This window comes from Sinocyclocheilus rhinocerous, unplaced genomic scaffold, assembly GCF_001515625.1.
Source record: "Sinocyclocheilus rhinocerous isolate Xijiao unplaced genomic scaffold, SAMN03320098_v1.1 scaffold20, whole genome shotgun sequence".
NCBI classification, from domain to species: Eukaryota; Metazoa; Chordata; class Actinopteri; order Cypriniformes; family Cyprinidae; genus Sinocyclocheilus; species Sinocyclocheilus rhinocerous.
In genome coordinates, this window is record NW_015640468.1 from 1,418,508 (window position 1) to 1,428,782 (window position 10,275).

The window sequence follows — 10,275 nt, forward strand, 5'->3', positions numbered from 1 at the left end:
ACAGTGCAAACACGTCCACAGAATTTGTGCTGAACGCAAATGCCCATCTTCAGGGTTGATTCTAAGCGCTAGGTTGTGGAGAATACAGCAGACTACAACAACCTGCTATACAGATTCCGAGGCCTGAATTGGTTCTTTAAAAAGCTAACGTTTTGTGCATAGAATGTTACATCTATTGTGATTATTTATTCATCAAATTTTATATAATCAGACAAGCCTACTTTTGGCTTTTTACAATCCAGTTTAACCTCTAGCTAAATGCGCTGAATTGGTGATGCTAAACAGTAGCGTCACTTTTCGCCTGCTGTGTTCTAGAGCAAAAACCTGTCTTATGTGCTAACCACCCACAAAAAGTTTATTTAATGACTAAATGTGATTTGTGAAAAAAAAATGTGATGTTTAAATCTTTTTATTTAAATTAGGCTCATTACAGATTGCACCTTATTCACAATCACAACACACATCTCTATTTGCCGGTGCGATTAGCGTTGCGCTTTATTGATCATGTGAACATTTATTCGCCAAGAAATAGTGAAGTGTGAAATATCCAGGCATTTATTTGGATGTGCACGCATTTAGCTTTTTAAAGATCACCCACAATCCAGTTTAACCAGTAGCTAAATGTGCTAATGTATCGATGCACTGTGAATATTCTTGAATAAGAGTGAATACGCACGAGCACGCTTCTTTTTAAATTAGGCTTATTATAGACTGGACCTTATTCTCAACTTGCATCGCTATTTGCCATTGCAATAATTGCTGCGTTATATTCATCATGCAAATATGTTTTCATTAAATTTTATTTACACAAGCCCACTTTTGACTTTTTAAAGAACACCTGCAATCAGCTAAATGTGCTAAAATAGCGCTGTGCAGTTCATTACAATTTTTCTTAAGGGCAAACTCTCATTATAGACTGCACCTTTTTCACAACACGCATTGTTGTTTGCCAGTGCAGTTAACATTGCATTATACTGATCACATGAACTTGTATTCGTTAAAAAAATTATTCAGACCCGCAATTTAGTTTAACCAGTTTAACTAACATATATTCTTTTTTTTTTTTTTTTTTAAATACATGTCTCCTTACTATGTAAATTAGGCTCATTATAGATAACTCAATGATAATCGCAATGGCAAACAGCAATGCCAGTTGTGATTAAGGTGCGATCTATAACGAGCCTAATTTACATAAAGAAGGTGAGTCTGGGATTAAAATAATCACAATTGAAACTGCGTTACAGCGCAATTTTAGCGCATTTGGTTAAAGTTAAGCTACAGTGATTTACCCATAGAGAGTTAATGTTGGAATGGAATTGAATTGTTAATCATATTGACCAGCATGATGATATGTGTTGCAGATCACAGCTTTTTGAAGAACAATAAAGCACTCTGATAACTATTATCCATACAACGCTATCTCGCAGCCAATTCGTACGTATTTTACGAGGTGGCTAATTCATACGACCTCACTCATACAATTTTGTAGGATTTCTGTGACGGTTACGTTTAGGGGCGAATTCCTACGAATTTGCCACCTCATAAAATACATACGATTTTTCACAAATTGTGGTCGTACAAATTCGTACGAATGAGCCACCTTGTTAAATATGTACAAATTGCCCTGAGATCGTGTTGATCCATATTATGCACATTAACTGATTAAATATTTAATTCATTCATTCATTCATTCATTCATTCACACACTCGCTTATATTTAACTTCATTGTCCTCTTTAGATTCTGGAGCAGTCTTTAGTTATTCTTTTGCACTCCTTTCACCATGATGTTATCGTACGGTGAACTCTCCTCTTCCTCACTGTCCTGCTTTGACAGCAAGGCCCTCCTGGGAGGTTTAGGAACCGCGTAGTCGTCGACAGAAGCGTTGTATGGATACTCGTGACCGCTCGGATCCATTACTGTGCCCAACATCTTCCAAGCATGACCTTTGACCTCCTCCGGTTCATCATAGAGCGATGGAGACCCACTTGGGGCCACACCGCAACCCTCTGGTTCATCATAGATGTGCTCCACTCTTTTGTAAGAATGTGTTTTTCTGTTTTGGAAACGGGTTCTGATAGCAGTTTCATCTATGATGTCATAAAGTGGTTCTGTGTTCTCTATATTGCCTTTCTTGTCATTTTCACAGCTGGGCTCTACAAACATGGGTGGAGGGTTTGATGCGGACAAATTGTCTCCCATAACATTCTTGGCAATGGTGTCAAAGGGCAGTGAGTAGTCAGAGTCCTCAGGGTTGGAGCATGTGGACCGGCGGTCTTTTGGTTCTCTCTTCTCCCCTGGACTTCCCCGATCTGGATCCAGTGCCATGGCCCGGGAATACATCTCATTCTCACTGTTGACCAAAGGACAGCTGCGGAAGTTCTTGACCTGGCTCTTACGCGGCGGAGGCCTGGTGTCCAGGGTCAGGCTCTTGACTCCGGTCAGAAGCTTCTCTGCAGGGATTTCAAGTCTGGATTGCTGAGGGTTCTGGGGTTGTTTGGGTCCGTCTCTGATTGCTCCCTCAGTCACCACACTGTAGATACCCGCTTCCTCTGCCACAGCTCTCATTCGAGGTGAAGAGGGGATGGTATCTCGCTCCCCACTTGATATCTGCTTCTGAGGTAAATTGACTCTGTGTAGATTGATGGCGGCCTCTACAGATTGAAAGATGGTGTTTCCTTGCTTTGTGTCGAACTCAAAGTTGCCTTCTCCAGAGTCGCATCTTCGCCCAGCCTCAAAGGAGAATGTTGCCTGTTTGTTGAGAAATAATAGGTTTAATTAGTAGTAAAATTAGTACAACTGTTCATGCTTTGTTGAGATTTTAATTTCAATTTAATTCAACTCAATGCATGTACACTATCGTCCAAAAGTCTGGGGTCAGAATGATTTTATAAAATGTTTTTAAAAGAAGTTTTGTATTCTTACCAAAGCTGTATATATTTGATCGAAAGCATAGTAAAATAGTAATATTGTGAAATAGTATTACAATTTAAAATAACTTTTTTATATTTATGTATTTTTATATTTATATTTTAATATGTAATGTTTATATTTATATTTTAATATGTAATTTATTCTTGTGATCATTACTCCAGTCTTCAGTGAAACGTTCCTTCAGAAATCATTCTAATATGCTGACTTGCTGCTCAATAAAGATTATTATTATCATTAATAATAATAATATAATAACTTTTTTCAGGATTCTTTGATAAAAGGAAAGCACAGCATTTATTTGAAATATATTTTGTTGTTGTTGTTGTTTGTTTGTTTATTACATTACCATTATAAATGTCTTTACTGTCACTTTTCATAAATTGAATACACTTTTGATGAATAATTATAATTGAAAAAAAAATAATTTTGAATGGTAGTGTACCTTTATAGCTGGTTAGCACACAAAAAACAATTAGAACACAGTTTAGAGATGGTTTATGAAGTATTTCCCTGCTAAAAAACAAAACAAAACAAGGATTAACAAGGCCTCCCCGTCTGACTGCAATATATTTGCCTGCCAGGACGAACTTTTTTTGATCGTGGATTTTTCTGGTGGGCACAGAGATTGGAAAAAAATAATTTTATTATTATTTTAAATAATTTTTTTAATTTAATTTAATTTAATTTAATTACAAGGGAGTCTGGACATCACAATAACATGTAATCCAAATGACAGTCTTTTTACAGTATAATATCCCCATTGCTCTACTGGGGCATTAGGAATAACAGAGAGCACACACCCTGATGGCCTCACAAATATTAAATGAATGACTGCAGATCACTGTCAAAGTCATACCTTATCTCGTCCGAACCTGCGGAGGAAGCGGTAGGGCCAAGAGTAGAGAACCTCTCCGGCCTTGGGTTCCTTCAGAAGGAGGCTATCAAAATCAGTCCGTAACAGCACTGTTCCTTTCAGGCTGCACCTCTCAGAAGCCTCTGTGCGCCTCACTGTCACCTTAAAGTCTTTCATTGCTGAAGACAACAGGAAGGAGAAGCTTTACATAAACAATATGCCAAAAGAACACAACATATGTCAACCAGTTGACACTGATTTTCAGATGAAAAACAACAGTGGATTCAGCACACCTGTTGCTTTCTAAAGGCTTATGAGCAATTGCATCTTTCAAAATACATTTTAAAAACAAACTACATCTGATATGTAAACACAAATGGTTATGTATAATCATAAATGTGTCTAATTATATAAAATGCTTTTCTCCGTGAATTCATATACTGATTTCACCTATTTCAAGTCTTTTTGGAAGCAGATGGTACGTATCAGAGGTTACATTCTCACATATTCAAAGCAGATTTCTTTTGAAGTGACATGTACACAATATAATTGTTTTTTCACACAAGCGTACAGATTTAGCACAAGCACTGCTGAGAAACAAGCATCTTATTAGATGTTCCAGGTTAAGAAAGGTCAACACCCCATTTGTTACTGCTGAGCTGCAGGGTGAACTGTGTGGCGCGCACGATTCTGCTGCTGCTCCAGAGGGATTGTCTATTAAAGGGCTCGCCATGCAGATGTTTTTCTACACCGGAGCAGACATGGCTGATGAAACTCTATTAATTTCCTGAGGTGAAGTGTCAGAAGGAGATTTGTCTGCTTATGCCATTCAGTCCAAAAACAGTCGACCCAGAACAGTGGGCTACGTATTAATTCAGGCTCTGCATAAATTTAATGCAAATGTGGATGTTTTTCAAAGTCTGATTTAATAGCATTTCATATCAGTATAGTTAAAATTACTCTGAAATATATCATTTTGTTATTATCCTTTAGAATTTAAAAATAAATAAATAAATAGAAAAAACAATATCTGGGTGTTTTTGTTTTTGCTAATCCTACAAATGTTTTGTATCCGAAATACAATTAATTCAATATTTATTCATACATTTAAATATTTACTTAGATATTTCATTTAAAAATGATGTAAATATCTATTTTATTTAATATTTTATTTTAAGCCTTACCATTACAGTTTGAGTGGGAATTATACACGATAAAATATTCTGTCACTGCAATATTTTAACTATAACTAACTATTATGATTATCTAAATGTAATGATGAATATCATTTATTCATTCACTCATTCATAAATAAATTAAAAAAACAAAAAAAACGATAGAAAGTCTTGGCCTGGAACAAGGATAAAGAATAAAATCTATAAATACTGTTAAAAGCATGAATAAAAATGTAGCAAAAATATATGCTGAAGACATGATAAAAAGTTTCAAAGAAAGTTTGTTATCTTGACATAAGGAGTGGGAAAAAAAACAAAACACTTCAACAAACAACTGATATGGTAATATTATTTAGATGCTATTGTAGTTTTGTACTGTTGTAGTAATTGGCTTTTATTTTTATATTTCTAGTTTTCATTTTAGTTCTAGATTTTATTATTATTATTATTATTATAAATATTACCATTTCGTTTTTATTTGTTATTATTTCCATTTAATTTCAGTGTTATTCAAGTTAGTAATCTTAGTGTTTGAACTTATTTCAGATAGCTGCCAGGGCAACATTTCAAATTTGTATTTAATTTAGGGTTTTCATCTAATATTTGATGAAAGAGAGAGAAGGGAACTGGATCAGCAAAGGACCTGGAGCTGGGACTTGACCTCGGATCGCGAGGCGCAGCTGTGCTGTATGTCAGAGCGCTGCCCACGAGACTATAGCTCACACTACAAGCATTACTCTAGCCCTTTGTTACTAAGCACCAAAACTCGTTTGCGTAATTATGCCAATAATCCTACTAGAAAGGGGAAGAGAGAGAGAAAGACAAAGAGAATGACAAAGACTGCAATGTGGTTTGGAGGTATCTTTTTTTCCATTTGAAACGTGGCTACTCCAGCCACAGTCAAACTTCATTGAGAGGAAGTGTGCCTTTGCAAAGACAATGCTAGCTTCTGTTTGCAGCTGTCAGAAGCAAACACTCCACACCTCTCAGCAAATGAAAGAGTGGCACTTCCCGCAAAGAACAAAAAAGCCACACTATATACAGACTATTGTAAAAAAAATAAGACTCATTTCCACATTTACATCCTGTTGTCATGAGCAACAAGTGGCAAGATTCATATGCAAGATTCTCTCTCTCTGTTTTGCTCTACATTTGGCAATGCACCAAATTCACAGCAACTGTTTTGTGGTTGTAACCCCTCATTTCCACTTACTTTCCACATGACCTCATTTGCATAACTCTCTCTCTCTTTCTCCCTCCAGGTGTGTGCTTTGTTCAGGAGGTTGTAAATCCGTATAGGTACATACATTTGATGCAAACAATGCATTTCATGTAGACATAAATAGAGTGGGGTCTAGAAGTCTGAGAGCTCTTTCAGTGTGAGATGTGCAGCCACTGTGTTAAAAGTGGCATAAACAGAGGATTTTATCAGGTGGAGGATTTCCTGGCATCCAATCAGATTTGCTAGCAGGAGGTCGCTATCCACCAGCTACTGCGCAAGCATAAGGTTACCATCAGCCAGAAAAACCCCTATCTATTCCAAATATAGTGTTTTAGTCACAAAATATTCTTTCTTGATTCATCATGGCAAAGCTTTTACATTGTTTTGTATTGTTATAAATCACAAAGTAATCATTTGTGACATTGACTGATATTTTTTAAACAACAAATAATATTGGTTTGGGGACAGTAAGTTATTCCTTTATCATGACACATTAAAGTGATTAAAAATGACAGTAAAGACAATATTTCAATTTCAAATAAAAGCAGTTCTTTTGCAACTGTTTTCAACACTTATAATACTAAGAAATGTTTCTTGAGCAGCAAAGCAGCTTATTAGAATGATTTCTGAAGAATCATGTGACACTGAAGACTGGAGTAATGATGCTGAAAATAAATTAAATTAGTTAAAATGTAAAATATACTAAAATAAAAAAAGTTATTTTAAGTTGTAATAATATTTCACAATATATGTTCAAATAAAAGCAGCCTTGGTGACCATAAGAGACATTCAAATTCATTAAAAAATCTCACCAACCAACCCCTTTTTAATTGTAGTGTAATTTTATTCTGTTCAGCTTTATGTTTTGATTTTACTAATGTGACGAATCTGGCATCAGAAATAAACTGGCGGAGTCAAGATGAGTGATGCTTTTCTGACCTCCTAATACTACTGTTTTAGAATCTGGCATGTGGTTTCATATACTACGTGATCTGCTGCTATTTGATGTGGTTTACAGCTTGTCAGTATCACTAATTTCTCCATAGGGTTTGATTCATTGATGATTTTGTGTTGGTTGTGAAAAGGTTGAATCGTGGCGTTAACATCTCTGTATGTACTGTAAATAAGCAGTAGTTTTACAGCCTTACAGTTCCCTTCTGATCGCTGAATTCCTCACGCACCCTGTTACCCTTTACTAAAATAAAGGGTTGTAAATTGTAATTTACTAAATTGAAACAGATGGATTTGATAAAGCGTCTGAATCTGAAATTCCCTCAAGCCCGACGCATTCCAGAGCGGAAAGAATGCAACAGAATGCTGAAGCTCACACAGACACATGGGCCAACTTTTTGCGGACAGAAATAAGTCAATTAGAGTAATGAGATCATTTGAAAGCCATTTCTGAATGCAGGCAAATATAGTAACATAATCATCCATGATTAAACAGTCAGGGTTGTGTTCAAATGCCCAATGAAGTTAGACTGGCTGGGGCAGATTGCCTGGCACCTGTGCTGCATCAGTGATATATGTTTTATACTTCCACTTCTCCTGACTGTCATCTTGCTGAAAGCCACAATGTGGAACATGTCCACTGAGGACTTCTATCTGTCTTTTCCATCTTTGGGGACGTGTTTCGGTTATTTTGTGTTTGTGTATTTGTTTGATAGTCTGTTTGCCTCTTTTTCAATTTGCTCAATGTAACTGAACAGATGGAAGAAGAAACAAGTACCAAGACTGAAGAAAATGCAAAGTTCAATGGATTCATCCTACTCATGCAAAACGTCTCAGGTTACTTATGTAACCATGGTTCCCTGAGTAGGGAACGAGACACTGCGTCCTCTAGGGGTCGCTATGGGGAATGCCTCGTCATGACCCGTGTCTGAAGCATACATTGAAAAAACACCAACTCGTTGGCCGGCGACAGCCATGACGTCACTACCGGTGCGACTATAGTATAAATAAGCGCCGGGAGCTACACATCATTCACTTCTTCGTCTGAAGCTTGCGTCCGCAGCATGGCAAGAAACCTAGAGGACGCAGTGTCTCGTTCCCTACTCAGGGAACCATGGTTACATAAGTAACCTAAGACGTTTTCACCAACTTCATATTTCAATTTGACTAAGCTTAAATTTCAAGGCAGCATTAAGTTGTAAAAGGTTTTTTTTTTAACAGTGAGTCTAATCCATTTAAGCTTGATTTTTGCCCAGAGCCGGCCCAAGGCATAAGTGAACTAAGGGGCTGCTTAGGGCCCCGTGGCCACCAGGGGGCCCCCAAGAGTACATGAAATGGCTTGATTTTTTTCGGAGTGTCTATTTACACTAAGTGCAAATAGCCCGCCTTGTTGGCAGAGTCTATTTACACGAACTCCGCCCACCAACGTGTGATTCGGCTAGTGAACATTACACAAAAGACAGCCAACAGTCATCAGCTCCAGTGGCGCAGATGGTAAAACGTGTGACTTGCTCATTTTGACACGATCGACCCGGGTTCGAATCCACATTTTGGCAAACTTTTTTCTCCCTTTTCAAATTTCAAATCACATCAGAAAAATGTAACATTGAAATTTATTTTCAATGAAGATGAAGGAAATAATCAAAAAGTTGAAAATAAAGTATCGGGTAGGGTTAGGGTAGGTGTAGGGAGGGATGCCACCTTATTGTCCCAATAAGGTGGCATCCATTTAATAATTTGAATTAAATTTAAAGTTTACACTCAATAAGTTATTATTGCATACTGTTTTATAATGTACTATAATACTGAGGTGCAGATAATTGCCACTATTTGCAAAAAGTAAAATCCTGCTATTTGAACATAGTGTAAATATAATCTTCGCTATTTACACAGTGCAAATAGCCGCTGCCGATTTTTTTATTTTTTTTGGTGATATATTGTGTCAATGGCAATGGTAATTATACAAAAACGCATTAATAAATAATTAAATAATCTATACATGTCATCTTATCATTTCCATAGTGGCGCGCCATGCACAAATCAGATCAGAATCAGATCAGAGGTGTTTACTGTAGGTTAGTCAGAATCCGCTCTGAACTAATTGTTTTCACAAGTTTACGGAGTTCTACGCGCTCGCAGATCTTTCCATTATAACAAGAAAAAAGGTTTCTCACATAATCCATTTACATTTTGAAGAAAAGGTTTGTTAGTCTGTTTCAGGGATGACAAATAACGCGAGTGTAAAAAATTACGCGAGTCAATCTGCTAAATTGTTCCACGAGTCATTGCTATGATTGACAGTGATAAATATTGTAGCAATGGACGGAATTAATTATCTGACAAGCCAATGTCAAAATAGAGCTGTGCATTAAGTGATGCAGAGTAAATTCAGCAGCAACTGTGTTGGCTGAATATATATCAGCTTCTACCGTATACTTACTTTAGTACAGTAAAAGTACAAAAAAATGGTATAATAGTAATTTTATAATAAATCCAAAAGCAAGATGTCACAAAAACTAGGGAGTGGAAATGTCAGCTGAGCTGATGAGTGATCCTCTGCTGCCATCTACTGGTTATAATGCTAATTTCATGTCATTTTCATCTTAAGTCTTTGTTTTCCACCAGGAGACACATTTTTGGCCATTTTTTTCATCATCTTGAATGAAAAGTGAATCTTTGAAGTAAATTTTACTGCACAACTGTAGAGTTAAAAAATAATATAGGCTTCAAAATATTTTAAGTGTTTAAAAAAATGACACTATAGACAAACAGTGGGTAAAGGGCAGTGTGTATTTTTGTGTGTGTTATATATTAATGTATCTCACTCCAGCCAGGCAACCAATGTTGGCAACCCTGATATAATATAACATTTTAGCTAATTTTTAGATTAAAGTTTTTGCCTTCTGTGTAAAAATAACTTTCCTGGGTATATATTTTTGTAATAAAACAATTCTGTTTCATAAACTTGGTACTAATAACAGCTTAACATTATTTACTTTTGCCTACCTTTTGGGTCTTTGCAATTATATTCCAATATCATTATGCCTCAGTTAGTTAGTTATAGATTAAGAGTTGTTGTTTTTTTATGTACAGATGGCTTGCTGCTGTGTATAATAATTTATGTTGTTAAAATAACATTCT

The 10,275-nt window shown here is 36.2% G+C and overlaps 1 pseudogene; it reads right to left on the reverse strand.

Moving 5' to 3' along the window:
• Positions 1-1,583: 1,583 nt before the first annotated feature.
• Positions 1,584-10,275, reverse strand: part of LOC107753171 (docking protein 2-like) — a 17,223-nt pseudogene continuing 8,531 nt past the window's right edge.